Below are 18266 nucleotides of genomic sequence, written 5' to 3' on the forward strand. Positions count from 1 at the left end.
TATTGCCCTGTAACAGCATCTAACACAGGGGTGCACAACGTTTCCTGGTTGGGGGCCACATTGCCAGACTGAACCAATGACGAGGGCCGAAATAAAAATTTTAAAGGTGTATTAACAACTGAAATATTGTACTTATGGCACATTGAACACACATTATATACCATTAATGTCTAGTTTCACTTCCAGGACTCCCATCTAATGGGAGAAATACATGAAAAATACATGTGAGCAGCCACAAGACATAGGCATACATGTCTGTTACCAGATGGTTGGGGGCCGCACAGAATGGTATCAAGGGCCGCATGTGGCCCCCGGGCCGCAGGTTGTGCACCCCTGATCTAACAGAAGATATGGCTGGTGCCAGTTGACGATGTAAACTGATTGCATTTGACCACCTCAGTGAGGTGGACGAGGTGTAAGGGAAAGAACGAATGTATAGATCTTTTAATCAATGTAGGAAAAAAGTTCCATGGTGAAAAGTCATTTGGACTGCGTCTGCCGTGTATTGTCAGTGAACAGCTGAAATGTGTGGCTGCTATCCTCCTTGTGGCTTCTTTATGACGTTGCAGACATCCCTAGGCCACGGTTTTCCCCTTCAGTTGCTGCTAGGTCTACTTGGCGGTGCGAGCACTTATTATTTTTTGGGCATGGCACAGGCTGCACTTTCCACTGTCTTTCTGGAACATTTTCTTTGGCACACGCTCCATGGCATGAACTTAATCATGCAGCGGAGCCGGTGATGTGAATGCTCGCATTGTCTGGTGGCTGCTGTACCTGTGGGGGATGTCGTGGTGTCCTTATGCATGTTTGTCATTCAGTTTATGTAATTGCTTATCAAAGCACAGCAGACTTTACCCACCAAGGAAAGGTCAGATTGAACGGTCACCCAAACACTCACCAGCGCACATACTAATTTGCATTGACTCGGGCCAATGAACTCGCCAGCTCCGCGTCTGGCAGCATGACGTCCCAGATGTGCCTTCTGCTCACAAATGTGGAAGGCTTAGCTCAGCCGTCTGACAGTGTGGTTTTACACGTACAAGGGAACATGTCTGTTTTAGATCTAAAATAACAATTCTGGTGCATCTGGTCTTATAACTCTGTGGTTCTGCTGATCCTCTGTTATTCCTCCTGAATATTTCTGAATAAATTGGCAACTAGGACTCGCCATTCCTGTGCATCTGTACAGTCTGATACTGGTAGCACGGAGTGCACTATGTTGGGTATGGGCACGATGGAGATGTGGCTTTGGTGTGCTTTGTACTGCATTGGGCATGCAAGCCGCGATTGTATTTAGTTAACCCATTGCAAACTCTTTTTTTTTTCCTATGGTTTAGTAACCAGGCACCATGAGCAGTGAGAAGACAATAGGGCACGCTTACGAAGGGACGTGTGGTGTGATTAATGAGTATCTTTTATTTTTGTTTTGTTTTTAAAGCGGCTGTGCAACAATACTTAGTCGCACGGCTTGTTTTAACGCAGTCTTTGCCAGACGGCTGGGATGTGGACGTGTAGGCCCTGGCAAATTTACTAAGATTTATGCCTGGTACCGGGTATAAATATTTGAGGGGGGGGGGGAAACATGCCAGACAAGGGTTGGTGTAGTTTTTGCGCAAGGACTGCCACAGTTGCGCCTAATTTATGAGCCAGTCTTAGTAAATGTGCCCCAATCAGTTTGTAATCTGTTTAATACTGCTTGAATTTGCTTGTGGTTCAAGCTGCACGGCTGTGCCATGTGGTTGTACCCTTAGACTGTTGAGGGACACGCTCCCAGCTGGTAACACTCAGTTGTCAGTTCATCAATGTGCAGGAGAAGTAACAGGAACGGCACAACAGAGCCCTTTCATGGGGAATACAAGCATTTACTAAACCCCACGTGCCAGGGAGCGGACACGTCCTCTGTAATGCTCTTCAGGCATTTTCAGTTATATGGGTTTCCATGAAGGCGTGTGCCAAGCAGTGCGTGGTATTGCCCAGCTTTCCTGTAATCCCGAATGGCAAATCCCTCTACGTGTAGAGCATTGTGGTGCTGTATGACCAGGAGGATTACCCATTTAGGAAGGTGGATCTTCTGACCGCTATGTCAGTGGCCACGTAGATTTAAGATGTCTATAGGGAAATGTTAACTTGCATTGGGGGCGATTTGATAGGTACAGAAGTCATTGATGAGCGGTGGAACATTGTTCTGTTCAAAATGTTAGGCCTTGTTCATATGGAAGAACCATTTACGGTGGCTTTCCAGCTGGTCCTTGTGGCTCTATTTTGGCAGGAAAAAGCTTCGCTAGCGTCACCTGCGATGCTAGGGAGATGAAGCGGTGGCCGTGTAGGCATAAGGTGCGACGCAGGGATAAGTACAACCTATGTGAGGGTCCTGGGCATTTTGGGGGCACTATAGAGGTTGGATAACCCTTTAAGCTATGCTCACATGGTGGGCTTTTCTTGCGGGTTGTGGATTCAGCATTGAAATCCACAGGAAAGTTGTGTGGAAATCTTCGCTACCGTTCATACAGTCACAGACTTCAAAATCTTGTCAGGAAATGGCATGTTGCTTTTTTGCGCAGTTTCTGCACGTGTTGTGGGAACAGCTTAGTGAAAGCCAGACCTCCATGCATTTGGGAATCTGTGGCATGGCTTGACCGCTGTGCTTCAACACAACCCGTCTAACGTAAACTGCTCCGAAACCTTCATCTGTACAAATGGGCAACCGCTCCAGCGTAGATGTGCTGAACTAATGGAGACATGCATCTGTAATCGCAGCAAGAGGCGGCTCCGGAAAGTGTACCTGCACATAGAGCCGAGATTTATGCAAAAAAAATACGCATTTAGGCTACATGCACACGAACGTTGTTTGTTTCCGTTCCATTTTTTTTTTTTTTTTTGCAGCTAGGAAGCAGACCCATTCATTTCAATGGGTCTGCAAAAAAAAATATGGACAGCAGTGTGCTTTCAGTATGTCCGTTCCTTAGCCCCGCAAAAAAAATAAAACATGTCCTATTCTCCGTTCACATCAACGTTCAGCCTTTCCGTTCCCCTGCTCCGTTTAGGAACAGGAGAAAGGATGGAGAAGGCACATAACGGAGCTTAAGGATCCCATAGACTAAAATGGGGTCCGTTATCTTTCTGCTCAGATGATTTTGGATCGGAGACAAAAATTGTGCATGCAGGACTTTTGTCTCCGCTTCAAAATCATCTTCTGAGTGGAAGCACAACGGCCCCTATTATAGTCCTCGGGGGTCCTAACGGAGCCCTTATGTGCCTTCTCCGTCCTTTCCGTTCTCCTGCTCCTAAACAGAGCAGGAGAACGGAAAGGCTGAACGGTGATGTGAACGAAGCCTTAGGCATTGTTACAATGGATCCGCAAACAAACTGCATACGGACCGCAAAACGCATACGGTCGTGTGCATGTAGCCTTAGGAGGAGATTTATCAAACTGGTGTAAATTAGAACTGGCTTAATCACCCATAGCAACCAGCTGAATTCCATTATTCATTTTTCACAGATCCTTTGGGAAATGAAAGGTCTGATCCATTTGGTTGCTATGGGCAACTAAGCCAGTTCTACTTTACACCAGTTTGATAAATCCCCCCCTTAATTTGCACCAAAACCACAAAGATATCTGCACTCTTTATCAGTTTTGGTGCTTTTTTTTTTTTTTTTTTTTTTTGTGGATATGAAATTCGCTCCCCTCTAGAGCAGGATCACACAAACCGTTGACGCTACAGATTTTATAATCCACACAACAGGTCTGTTTCTGAACAGAAAGCAAAGTGCAGATGAGATTTGTAAACTTGCATACACTTTGCTGTTTCTCACCAGATTCTGCACATAATCCACCATGTGCATAAGGTTCTATATTGTTTGAGCCACAGTAAAAAAAAAAGCATTTGGCACCTCCAAAGTGTCAGACATGTTGTGCAAATCAAGTGGTACAGCCCCCATTTCAGGTTGTAATGCAGCAAAACAGGAAAAACATCAAGGGGGTGAATACTTTCACAATGCAGTTGTTTGTTCCAAAAAAAATAAAAATAAATGTGTAGCCATGAGGCCTGCGCTGGCCTATAGCCTGTCGGATTGGCTGGTCGCCGCCTTGCGTTATGTCTGAAGCACACAAGCGGTTAATGTGCGGCAGGCTCCCTGTATGCCGAGGGCCGCCTGCTTTCTGCTAATGGCCGGGAATCTCCCTGCAGCCAAGAAGTTGTTCCTTAGTTTTGCATCACAATTCCTATAAAGGGGCAGCTACTTTCTGGTAAGTGATAAACATCGGCTTAAAATCTACACCCAGCATTTATTTATCTCCTTTTCGGGGATCTTGCGTCACTGCCTCTCAGCAATGCCGCTTTTGTTCCTGCCCCCCATCCCCCACCTCGGTGACGGATCTGTGGCAGGAAGTCCAGCTGCTCTTTACTCCAATGCGTCTCGAGAAATATTAAAGCAATGCTAAATGCCAGAAGCGTGATGGATTAACCCCAGCCATCGTGTGCTACTGCTAGCGTCGCCTGCCCATGTATGAGGAGCTCCCTGTGCACGCTTCCATTATAGAAAAGTTTGGGAGCTGTGCCCCACGAAGCATTGCTTCATGTATAATTTGGAGGTCCCCTCCTGCAAGTGCCTCGCTATCTGTATGAGACTATGTGGGGGTCTGCAGAACGGACAGGAAGAGGCAGTGGTCATTTGGATTTTATGTACTTGTTTCCCCATACAGGCGTCTTTTTGCTTGGAATCACCCATCACCGGTATTTTTCTGTTCTTCTGATCTATCCAAAGACTGGGGGGGAAACGGATCCTGTGCATCAGTTCGGCCTCTTGCACACGAACGTGTGCACCCCGTGGCCTTGCTGCAGCCCGCAAATTGCAGGCAGCAATGCACAAACGCCCACCGTGGGGCAGCCGCAGCAGATCGCAGACCCATTCACTTTAATCGGTCTATCCAGCCGTTCCGCAAAAAGAGGACATTTTCTATCTTTTTGCGGAATGGAAGTATGGGATGAAAACCCATGGAAGCACTCCATAGTCGTTCCGTGCTTCTATTTCGCACCATTCTGCATCTCCGGATTTGCTGACCTGCAATATGGCCATGGCGAGCACACTTTCGTGTGTGCAATAAGCCTTAGCCACATTTACCATCCGTTTGAGCAGTTTACGTCTGATATCCGTTCTGGGGGAATAGCGACCTCTTGGCCACAGCAATGATGTGTGCACGAGCAGCAGGTCACTTCAGAGGCTCAGCTGTCATGTGCCAATCGGGGACATGTCACCGCAAAGGGCCGCAATTGATTGCAGCAGTCGCCTGACCCACAGACTGGTCAGCCTGCTGGGGAAGGGAGCCTTGGCACTGGAACCAAGGGACTTTCAAAAGTGTGTTTTTTTTTTATTTTTTTATTTTATATAGTTTCCTGACAGTCGCATATTTTGGAGGTTGGACAACCCCTTTAACAATTAAAACCATGCTGAAACCACGTCAGCAGAGTTTTTGGCCCATGTGAAATCACATAATGTGAACATATTTGTGAAATACTGAATTCTTATCTTGCCTGGCTTTTTTTCTTGCAACCAGTGCCTCCCCCACCCTCTCCAATGTACAGCTGAGACCAATGACTGCATTGTCTGCTTTGTTCCTGGCTTAAGAGCTCAAGCACAGAGCGTGTGTTCCCCGTGCCCTATTGTGGCCTGCAAACAGCACCAGCCGTGTGCGCTCCATATCACTCATGATAAGAGGTAGTCAAACGCACAAGTCTATGTGATCACCAACCGGGGTGCCCACAGTCGAGTAGTATCACCCCACTACTCAGGATAATATTACAACAATCAATAGAAGACTGGGCACACCACAAGATATTAGGCCACAAGATTTAATTAGTTTAAAACAATTCAAAACATCAATTAAAAAAACAGTAATTCTAAAAATATTTAGGACAATAAAACAAGAATGGATAAAAGTAAATATTAGGAACAGGGTCAATCTTTAAAAATACACGTTATACAAATAGATCTCAGTGTGCTGAGGATCCGGAAGAAAAATGGTGATAAAATCGGCTGAGGGTAAGCACGACTTTAAAGGACACTCAGTCACTGGTGGTAAAAAATCTAAAATCCTTAACAGCCGACTAGTAGCGGCACAGTAGTGGGTATCAAGGTAGCTAGATCTCTTTCACCAGGGTAGATGCAAGTCTGTATTGCCAGCTATCGGCCCTTATGCCACCTTGATAGCGTCTGCTGGATTCCCGCAACACCCGACTTACACAGTAGTCAAGGACAATTCAAAGCAGTTAATAGCAATTGCTGTATATGGATAGAATATGCGCAGCAGTCACAGTGATTATCTCATTTTTCAATGTCCTAAAAGGATTTTGGTTTTAGCAACAGTATATCAACCGAAAGGAGATGGATAGAAAATGGCTATGCGTTCCTACCGTAGAGAAAGAGGTAATTATTCGTCCATAATCATAGTAAACGGCTTTGTACCTCCTTTATAGCGCCTGCAGTGAGAATTTGAATCGTAGCTGCTAGCTGACATACGGCGGCGTCCCGCTATATGTATGTCCCAGCAGTATCCAACTGATAGTAGCTGAATGTTATATTCGGTAATACCGACCAGAGGTCGGAACGGTCTTACCCGTTTGGAGTGACCCCAACTGCCGTGTTCAGGTGGAGATTTCCCTTTGCTTCACCAAGGATTCGTTTGCCGTATCGTGGATCGGTGCATGCGAGTCCGCCGGTTTGGCTTCGGACCCGATTCAGTCTAGCTTTCCACGCGGTCTTTCAACGGATATTCGGCAGCGGTCTTCCTCTTTGTGTAGTGCACTACTTTTAAAATGATGGGGGGTCTGACCAGACGCGTTTCGGGGCTAGAGTATCCCCTTCAGAAGGGGATACTCTAGCCCCGAAACGCATCTGGACAGACCCCCCATCATTTTAAAAGTAGTGCACTACACAAAGAGGAAGACCGCTGCCGAATATCCGTTGAAAGACCGCGTGGAAAGCTAGACTGAATCGGGTCCGAAGCCAAACCGGCGGACTCGCATGCACCGATCCACGATACGGCAAACGAATCCTTGGTGAAGCAAAGGGAAATCTCCACCTGAACACGGCAGTTGGGGTCACTCCAAACGGGTAAGACCGTTCCGACCTCTGGTCGGTATTACCGAATATAACATTCAGCTACTATCAGTTGGATACTGCTGGGACATACATATAGCGGGACGCCGCCGTATGTCAGCTAGCAGCTACGATTCAAATTCTCACTGCAGGCGCTATAAAGGAGGTACAAAGCCGTTTACTATGATTATGGACGAATAATTACCTCTTTCTCTACGGTAGGAACGCATAGCCATTTTCTATCCATCTCCTTTCGGTTGATATACTGTTGCTAAAACCAAAATCCTTTTAGGACATTGAAAAATGAGATAATCACTGTGACTGCTGCGCATATTCTATCCATATACAGCAATTGCTATTAACTGCTTTGAATTGTCCTTGACTACTGTGTAAGTCGGGTGTTGCGGGAATCCAGCAGACGCTATCAAGGTGGCATAAGGGCCGATAGCTGGCAATACAGACTTGCATCTACCCTGGTCAAAGAGATCTAGCTACCTTGATACCCACTACTGTGCCGCTACTAGTCGGCTGTTAAGGATTTTAGATTTTTTACCACCAGTGACTGAGTGTCCTTTAAAGTCGTGCTTACCCTCAGCCGATTTTATCACCATTTTTCTTCCGGATCCTCAGCACACTGATAGATCTATTTGTATAACGTGTATTTTTAAAGATTGACCCTGTTCCTAATATTTACTTTTATCCATTCTTGTTTTATTGTCCTAAATATTTTTAGAATTACTGTTTTTTAATTGATGTTTTGAATTGTTTTAAACTAATTAAATCTTGTGGCCTAATATCTTGTGGTGTGCCCAGTCTTCTATTGATTGTTGCCATATCACTCATGTCGACCCGTTGATTTGGATGGCGTACCCATGGATCGGATGCACTACAAAGCGCTCCGATGGGATTTCAGTCCATGCCCCTTCACTGCAAAAAAATAGAACGTTGTGCACTGGGCCAGTATTGAAAAGCCCATGTGAATGCCAGTCGGTTGACTGTTTCCTGCTGTAAAAGTTCCTAATTAGCAGGGTTTGCTGGTAAATCTAAGAGTACTTTCACTCTGGCATTTTGGCTTTCCGTTTGAGATCTGTTCAGGGCTCTCACAAGCGGTCCAAAACGGATCAGTTTTGCCCTAATGCATTTTGAATGGAACAGGATCTGCTCAGAATGCATCAGTTTGCCTTCGTTCCGTCTCCATTCCGCTTTGGAGATGGACACCAAAACACTGTCTGTCTGATGAAACTGAGCCAAACTGATCCGTCCTGTCTCCTAATGTAAGTCAATAGGGATAAATCCGTTTTCTATGACTTTCAATGGTGTTCAAGACGGCTCCGTCTTGGCAATGTTAAAGATAATACAAACTGATCCGTTCTGAATGGATGCATGCGGTTGTATTATCTGAACAGATCGTCCATGAGGGATCTGCACAAAGCACTAGTGTGAAAGTAGCCTTAGGCAAGTCTGCAAAAATGTCAATTGCCAGTATATATGGTCATAACCTGGGACTGATGGCGAGCCACTGGTATAAGTGATTACAAAATACTGGCAGACGCAATGGAGATGCATCAACAAGAGAGCACGGTAAAGTGCCCGCGGTACCCAGATTGCCCCTTTTATTTTCCGAAAGGTCTTTAAGAAATGAGGGAATCTGGTTGCAAAGGGCCACAACTAATAAAATATTTTATGTTTAACAGCTTTATTAGTCCTCATGCACACGCAAATCCATCTTCTATACTGTGGTCCGCTATGGGTCCACACAGTGCTGTAGATGTGTTCCTACAAAATCACGGCCTGCTAAATTGCTGTAACGGCTCGTTCCCATGGTTTTGACCACCCTGCAGCGGTGGCAGTGCTTATACACTGTAGGAAATGGTGCTGGCCAGGACCGTGGGAGCTCACATAGGCCGGCACTTTTTTCTAAAGTGTGCAAGCATGACCACCTTTGCTGCATTACAGGGTGGTTATAACCACGGAAACGAGCAGTGTATAATGTGATGGAAAACTGAATTCCACCAGCAAAGGAGGCAAAATGGAGAATCGCAATTCATTTGTAAATGCCTTGTATTGCCTTTCTCTACATAATAAATGCCATTTGCCGATGTGAGACAAACCCTTTACTGTGTGGGTTTGTAACATGGATGTCCTATTAATGCATTAGGTCTCAGAACTGCTGTTGTCATTACACTGGTCACTGTTCCAGTCTGTACTGGTGCAGTCTTCCCCTGTTCTAAGCATTTCTTGCCTGTAGATTGCCCTGTAGTGGAAAAGGTCAGGCAGGAGGCAGGCTGCCGATCGGGTTACAAGCCGGCAGAGTCACTCTTCCGCAGTCATCCATTACATCCATGAGGATCCTTATGAGCTCTGCCTATACTGTAGCTCACATTTATCTTGCTTTACAGCTTTGCTAATCGGTCATGAGTCTGATGTATTATGTGCAAGATGTGTGTACATCCCCCATATTGGACAGCGGGCACACAGAAGTGTAGCGATGGTCACGTGCCTGTGAGCGCTATATTGTGGCTACCTGCTGAACTTTTACTGATTTTACTAAAGAGATCATGTTTTCTTCTGTTGGAATTTGGGTGGGCACAACGGTACGTCATCTGGATAAATCGGAATGGATGTGGAGCAGGGAGTCCTGAGCTGTTCAGCATATGCCCTAGACCAGTTTCACACACGAGTAATGTGGCTGTTTTTGTTTGTCCCCATCTGCTTTTCACCTGAAATTGCCAAACTGAGAGCTATGATGCTGTTAGTTCAGGTTATTAACCTGCCATAGGCCTAGCACTGGCAACTATACTTGTCTACTCAGGACTGTGGTCATATTGTCCTTGTGAAGAATCTAGAAGGTCCCCGAAGTAGCATTCGTGTCTAGAGAATATGCATGTTAATGAGCTTTTAAAGGGAATCTGTCACCTATTGACCATATAGCAATGTGCAATAAAGTACCTTCATTCCAGCATGTGTCCTTTCTTTTATTCAACTTTTCATTCAGATGAAAACTTTTTTTTTTTTTTTGATATGCAAATGAAGTCTCAAGGTGCCCAGTAATGCCCCTGCAGTGCCCAGCCCGCCTTTCTTCTAAGCCCAGCACGCCTCCTAAGAAATAAATGTACTCCTACATCCTTGCCGAATGGTGCCGCCCCCTCCACTACGTCATTTAATTTATTTACTGCTCCGTCTTTGCTTCCTCTCTTGGCCTCCGAAATCCCGCGCAGCTGCAGTATCGCTGAGTGCCTGCGTATGATACTTCTGCTCCTGAGGGCAACAGCCTCAATAGTGTCACTGGGCATGCGCCGAACCTAGTGATGTAATCGGAGTGCTTTTGTCCTCGGGAGCAGGAGTATCGTACAGGCACTCAGCGATACTGCGCCTGCGCAGGATTTTGGAGGCCAAGAGGAGGAAGCGAGGATGGTGCAGTGAATAAATTAAATGATGTAGTGGTGGGGGAGGCGCCGTTCGGCAAGGATGTGGGAGTACATTTATTTCTTAAGAAGCGTGCTGGGCTTGGAGGAAAGGCGGGCTGGGCACTGGAGCAGAGTAATAACGCCCCTCTCGGCACCTTGAGGATTAATTTGCATATCAGAAAAATCGCTTTTTCATCTGAATGAAAAGTTGAATAAGAGGACACATGCAGGAATGAAGGTACTTTATTGCACATTGCTATATGGTCAAACTAGGTGACAGATTCCCTTTCACAAGCTCTGCCTCTAAGGCCATCGGGTGTAATGCAGCTATCCTAGAAGTCAGTGTTCAACCGATAAGTTGTGGCCATTGCGGTGCAGTGTCTGACACCTCTCAGATGAATAGTAACAGGTATGTTGGGGATGACTTGTTGTAGCTTGAAAGTTTCTGACCAGTGGAACCGGTTTCAATCAGGAAATGATTTTTATTTTTTTAATTACTATAATTGAAATGACTATCGGCATTCGGTATGCTTTAATGTAATGGATCAAATTGGCCAAATGCTGTGTGCATCTGTGACTCCTTCATGAGTGGTATTAATTTTCAGAGTTTTCAGCAAACTTCTGATGTCATAGCGACATCTCAAACGTTTTAATCAGTGGGGTTTGAGTGCTGAGACCCCCATGACAGCTAGAACGGGGTGTGGGGAAGTATTACATAGTGCGCTCCCCTCACTGCGGGGGTGGAGCCCATAGACTTTCCATTCAGTTCATCTCTCTGCCTCTCCTACATCTCTCTTCAGTCTTGTGCTTGGTGGGGGTCTCGGAGCACAGAGCCCACCTAAGGCTACTTTCACACTGGCATTTTGGCTTTCTGTTTGAGATTTGTTCAGGGCTCTCACAAGCGGTCCAAAACAGATCAGTTTTGCCCTAATGCATTCTGAATGGAAAAGGATCCTCTCGGAATGCATCAGTTTGCCTTCGTTCCGTCTCCATTCTGTTCTGGAGGCAGACAGCAAAGCACTGCTTGCAGCGTTTTGGTGTCCGCCGTGTGGTGCGTAGCAAGACAGATCCGTCCTGACACACAATGTAAGTCAATGGGGACGGATCTGTTTTCTCAGACACCATATAAAACAGATCCGTCTCCCATTGACTTTCAATGGAGTTCACGACGGATCCATCTTGGCTATGTTACAGATGATACAAACGGATCCATTCATGATGGATGTATGCGGTTGTATTATTGTAATGGATCCGTTTTTGCGGATGACAGATCCGCCTAAAACGCAAGTGTAAATTGCCAAGTTTGCTTTTAAAAAGCTTCATTGAAACTTTGTCGCTAAGCCCGAACTATAGTATTTGCAGTGATCGGCGTGCTGCGTGAGCTCAAGACAAAGCCTTGTAGATATTTGCACTCTAATGGAGGACTTTCTGCTCCCCCCGGTTGTGCTCGTGTTTGTGAGGGCGCTAGATGATTTGTTAATAAAGCTCTCTGCTGTATAAAGGTCTTTATTTTGGCCGCTTTCTGTATGGGATTACCCCGGCTAAATTAACTCTTTGTTGCGGCCAGGTATTTTCATCGCCTTGCTGAACAGCCTTGTTTTGTTTGGCTGCTGACCTGCTGTTAAGGAGATAATCCTATTTTATCAGAGATCTAGTTTACCCACTGAATCTGCTGATGGGAACAAAACTGCGCCTTCCTGCAAGTTTGCTGGCGAGCGATCTGCCAAGGCTTTGGAGGAGCTGAAATCCGGTCAGAAGTATCAAGGCGTGCATAGATGTAAAGGTTTTGGCAGCGATTGCTGAGTGCATTTGTTCCAGAAAGCAGGAAGACCAAATCCTTGTAATTGTTCAACGATCTGTATTTATGGCCTCAAATAGAAAGTGACAGCTTGCACAAGCTCTCCGAAACATTAGAAGGTTACGAACAGTGCCACCTTTTATATACCTTATTAGCTTCACATATTGAGAATCTAGACGAGACTGCTGGAATTGTGGCTTGGGACACTGGGGAGACTATTTCTCTTCACGTGGACACCTTGATGATCCTGTGCCGTGAAACAGAAGCCTCTGTCTGATTTACTCTCATTGAACAGACATAACATTTTATCTTCATGTCCTTGTCTCTAGTACAGAACATTCCACGGTCCGTCGGGTGCCGTATGTACAGAGGTAGCAATGCTTCTCGGGGGGGGAGAGAGAGAATATCTCTGTATGTGAGATGTGATGCAAAATGCCACAATTTCTTTTGTGCAATCCCTGCAGATTAGTATCCGTATGAAATCGGAGACCTACAGAGGTACGGTAGGGACTTTATTCGTCCCTATGGCAGCACTATTATGGCTCTGTATACAACAGAGCAGTAATATGGCCATGTGCATGACCCCTAAAGCATCATTCACATGAGTGATATTGAATGTGTTGGGGGCATTGAGGAGCTGATGGTTTTGCATGCGAGTTCAGTCTTTTTTAGTTTTTTTTTTTTTTTCCCGTCGGGATTGCATCCATTTTTTGCATCCCTTTTTATTTGCATGCAAAAAAAAAAACTGAACACCCTGCATTTTTTTTTTCTTCTTCACTGACCCATTGACCTTGAATGGGCGTGGAGATAGCAAATGCTGCAATAATGCCAATTGTGGACATTTAACCCCTCAGATGTCGTCCTAAAAAAGGGCATCTGAGTGGGGAAACCCTGCTGCACTCCTGGGGCCTGAATGGCTCCTCTGGAAGGAGATTGAGGGAGTCGTTCTGTTGCTGTGGCAGCCTCTGCCCCACAGAAATATCCCAGGCCTGCCACAGACATAGGAACATGGAAAATATCCCATAGGCTTCACTGTTAAATCGCTGCAGTCTGGAAGAAGCAATCAAATGTTAAAGTCCCTTAAGGGGACTTTAAAAGGTTTTTAATTTTAGAATTTATATATCTATCCCCTTAATGCATGTTAAAAATAAACACAACCCATAATACCATGGCAGAATTGCATTTTTTTTTTTCCCCCAACTCCACCGTATTTAGTTTTTTTTTTTTTTTTCTTTTTTCCCCTTTTCAGCTTCCCACTATGTCATATGCAATATAAAATGGTGCCATTCAAAAGTACAACTTGTCCTGCAAAAAACAAGCCCTCATATGGCTATATAAATGGGGAGGGGGGGGGGGGGGGATTAAAGTTATCGTCACGAAGGGGTTAAAGGGAGTCTCGTGGCCTAGATCTAACATATTAAAGGGGTATTCTCAACACGCCGTTTAATACTTACCTGCTCCCGGCACGCTGTCCACTTCCTGGTTTCGGCAGGGGGCAGGCTCCATCTTGATTGATGTCTTCTCCCGGCCGGGCCGCGCGCTGTACTCATCGTGCATGCAGAGTCTGCGCATGCGCCCTGGTGACTTCTTCCTGGCAAGTATACTATACTGGCCAGGAAGAAATCGCCATAACGCATGCACGGATTCGGCATGCGCGTTCAGTACAGCGCGCGGCCGGCCGGGAGAAGAAAAGAAGTTGTCTGCGCACTCGCGGCCACCGCGATTCCTGAGAAGAGAGGTGGCCGTAACCAGGGGAGACGGAAGACAATAGTCAGGTAAGTATAGGTTTATTTATTTTTTTCTAAGGAGTGGGGATTTGTTAAATATATTTAGAAAAATGATCACTGTTAAATCATTAACAGATTTAACAGTGATCATTAAGATGATAATACCCCTTTAAGATAATGCCTGTATATTGTGGTAAATTTTACCTTTTTGTTCCCTCTTCCATGTTTGCATGCCCCAGGGAAAGTACTTGGACATGTAAATGCAGCGGGTGTTCTCCTGCTCTGAGTGCCCAGCCTTACTGTTCCTGATGGATCGCACATTGCAGATGTCCATGTTTTGCGTATTCGCAAAACACTTACGGACGTGTGAATGGACCCTAAGAGTCTGAACTGAAGACATCCTGAGCGGATTGCTCTCCATTCAGAATGCATGGGGATAAAACTGATCAGTTCTTTTCCGGTATTGAGCCCCTGTGATGGAACTCAATAGCAGAAAAGAATAACGCTAGTGTGAAAGTAAACGTATTACGCATTGTTACAATGGATCCGCAAAAAACAAACTGCTGTAACGCGGAGGTTATCTGTATATTTTGCAGGCTGCACAGTACATACGGTCGGGTGAATGCACCCTAACTTGGAGATCCAGTCTGGTCACAGATGTGCCGCTGTCCTGTTGCATGTGACTTGTGCATTATTAGGGTATCCAGAAAGTATGGAGTATGGCATACTACGTGGAATACAGAATACATTGGTTATGTGGCATGTACATGATATCCATACTCGTCAGTGGGGCGGGTGTTCGTGTTCATTTAAAGCAAACGTGTTCTTGCATGTTCAGAACTTGCGTTCACGACAGAAATGATGTATAGGCTAGAAAATTAGTTTTCCAAGCTTGTATTTGAAGTCTGTGGAGTCTGTTCCTCCAGCAGTTTTGATGAACCTGAGTAGTAAGGCTGTATAATGAGTCCCATGCTGAGGTCATTAGGAGTGGCTGTCCATCAGGAGGTGTGAATGATGTGCTGCTCACCCATTCATTAGACATTCTTCTACTCCCTAATCATCTTGAAGGAGTACTTTCATTTACTTGTGCTGTGACCATTGGGAAGCTTGTGTTCGTCTGGTTAAGCTGCTTATACCTGGCCAAACTTTAAATGGGACAATCTAGTTAATTGGCAGGTTAGATGGTGGTGCTCAATTGGATTTTAAGGTGTTTATAATTCTATATGGATTGACATTGTTAATTGCCTTCCCAGAGCTCATACACATGAACCAGTGGGAGCTGTACCTGTATGAGTTTCCTGTTACTGTACGTGTGCTTTGTCTAAACTAATTTTAAAGTCAATTTCAATGTAATCACAATAAGACTACTTTCACACATGTTTTGTGCGGATCTGTCATGGGCGGATCCGTTCAGATAATGCAACCGTCTGCATCCATTCAGAACGGATCCGTTTGTATTATCTTTAACATGGCCAAGACGGATCTGTCTTGAACACCATTGAAAGTCAATGGAGGACGGATCAGTTTTTTTATTGTGCCAGATAGTGTCGTAGAAAACAGATTTATCCCTATTGACTTACATTATGTGTCAGGGCGGATCATGCCTTTCAATGGGCATTAATTCCGGATCCGGCCTTGCGGCAAGTGTTCAGGATTCTTGGCCGGAGCAAAAAGCGCAGCATGCTGCGGTATTTTCTCTGGCCAAAAAATGTTCCGGTCCGGAACTGAAGACATCTTGATGCATCCTGAATGGATTTCTCTCCATTCAGAATGCATTGGGATAAAACTGATCAGGATTCTTCCGGCATAGAGCCCCGACGACACAACTCTATGCCGGAAGACAATAACGCAAGTGTGAACGAGCCCTAAGAGTGTCTTTTCAACTTTGCATAAATCACTACAAGCACTGTCGGCTCAGAGGGATCTGATTAGATGCTAACCTTTGAAATATGATCTCGCCCCTGTGCTGGATACACAGCTACACTTCTGCATGCTGCTGTTGTGTTTTTAAAACCCGTTTTATTGCACAATTAAAGACAATATAAACAGTTTGTCAGTGTCTCTTCATACATAGCCTGATAAGGGTTGTCTTTTACAACGTGAAATACAGAAACTACATTTTTTTATTATATGTGGGGTACATTCACACAACCATGTGTCTTATGGTCCGCAAATTTCAGATCCACAAAACACTGATACTGGCCATGTGCGTTCTGCATTTTGCGTAACCCATTTGGCCAGTTCTGATAGTAATGTCGCAATTGTGAACAAGAATAAGGACATGCTCTTTTTTTGCAGGGCCCCAGAATGGAAGTACGGATGTGGACAGCACACGGCGTGATCATTTGTGGCCCTATTGAAATGAATGGGACTGCATCCATTCTGTAAAATACAGTTGCATAAATGTACCCTAAGGCCTCATGCACACAAATGTTTGGGTCCACTTCCAAGCCACGTTTTTTACAGCTTGGATACGGACCCCTTCACTTCAATCGGGCTGCAAAAGATGTGGACAGCACTCCATGTGCTGTCTGCGTCCGTACCTCTGTTTGCCGGCCCTGCAAACAAAAACCTTGTCCTATTCTAGTCTGTATCACAGACAAGGATAGGACTGATCTATTGAGGGCCCGACCTTCCTTTCTGCAAAATGCAGAACAGGCAGGACCCGTATCCATGTTTTGCGGATCTGCAATTTGTGGGCTACAAAACACTGTACGGCCTTGTACATGAGGCCTAATGTGAATATCTCACATGAGTGTCACAAAATGCACATAGACTGGGAAGTACATAGGAGTCCATTTGGTGACTGTGCTGGGCTTTCAGTCATAAGTTAGCTTCCAGGGTGGTGTCAGTCAAGTTGGGCTCAACTTGAGGTATGGGGTGAAGGTAGGAGTAAAGGAGTGCAAGGTGAAAATAATGCGAGTGAGGGCTCTCCTCATTTCCCAAAACATATGGCATTTGGATGGGCATCTCCTATGCATAAATTCTATAGATTCAAAAGGTATAATAGTGTTAACTATGGATTTTCACTTTGTAAACGTAGGGTCCATCTACCTCAGTGCGGTGGTCTTCCTGACCATAAACAATTTCTTTATCAGAAAAAGGCCATTTTCACGCGGTCAGGGTTTGGTCAGTATTTTGTAAGCCAAAGCACAGAAGAGATGCAAATATTTCCATTATTTTCTCTTTAGGTTCCACTGCTTGGTTTTGACTTGCAAATACTAATGCAAAATACTGACCGTGTGAAAGTGGCCAAATACGGGTGTGGTGTGACCACTGATAGGATTGGACATGCCAGAATATCAGTGGGTTTTTAGTTCCCTTCTCCCAAAAAGAATGCACATGGACATTGCCAGATCATGTACCAGAAATCTACCGTAACTGCTGCGTGTTAATCGTGCTGCTCCTGAGGGGGTGCGGCGTAGGAGTCAGGATCTCCTTTTGAACGTCTGGATGAGTCACTGTGTAACAAGCCTAGTCACTTGGTACATTATACTTCATCATCATGGATTGTGTAAACCCATTGTTATATACTCTTTTATACAGTCCACGTGGGTCTTTTGGTTCATGTTTTTTTTTTTTTCTCTCCATATTTTTCTTGTTTCCCATTTATAAACTAATTTCACATAAAAATGGCTGCTCATAATGTGGTTAACCATGAGATAGACTGATCACAACAACATATGTACCCTCACTTCATGATCAGTGGGTTGTGACATCTGGACCCTCCCTCCCCCCCCCCCCTCCCCAATATGATCCTGTCGATGTGAGGGCAGCGCCGTTTCGGTGCTACGTCCCTATCTTATTTTTTATTTTTTTTTTCCCTGCATGTGTATGCCAAGGTACCTGGCTATACATGGAACTACAGCTCGGCCTATTCACTTGAATGACTTGTACTGTAGCTCGACTCAAAGCCTGGGTGGCCAGGGAGCTAATATACTGGGGAAAGCTGTTAGAGTCCCTCTGGGTTCAAGGAAAAAAGTTCATTAAATGGGTACATTCAAACCACCATATTTATGGGTCCACATCTGTTCCACAGAATACCGCGTGCTGTCCACACCTTCCGTGGCCCTGCCAAAAGAGCGCATGTCCTATTCTTGTCTGCAAGAAAAGGCATTTCTATAATAGGGCTGGCCATGTGTGTTCCGCACGCAGCCGGTATGCATATTTGCAGATTTCTGCCTTACAAACTGTTACTATATTAGATCCTTCAGTTTCCAGGCCCCTCTTCTGCCTAAC

General features: G+C 45.2%; 1 protein-coding gene across 1 annotated transcript in view; it reads left to right on the forward strand.

Moving 5' to 3' along the window:
- Positions 1-18266, forward strand: part of ELL2 (elongation factor for RNA polymerase II 2) — a 65396-nt gene that overhangs the window by 12262 nt on the left and 34868 nt on the right. The window lies entirely within an intron of this gene.

Source organism: Bufo gargarizans, chromosome 1, assembly GCF_014858855.1.
Source record: "Bufo gargarizans isolate SCDJY-AF-19 chromosome 1, ASM1485885v1, whole genome shotgun sequence".
NCBI classification, from domain to species: domain Eukaryota; kingdom Metazoa; phylum Chordata; class Amphibia; order Anura; family Bufonidae; genus Bufo; species Bufo gargarizans.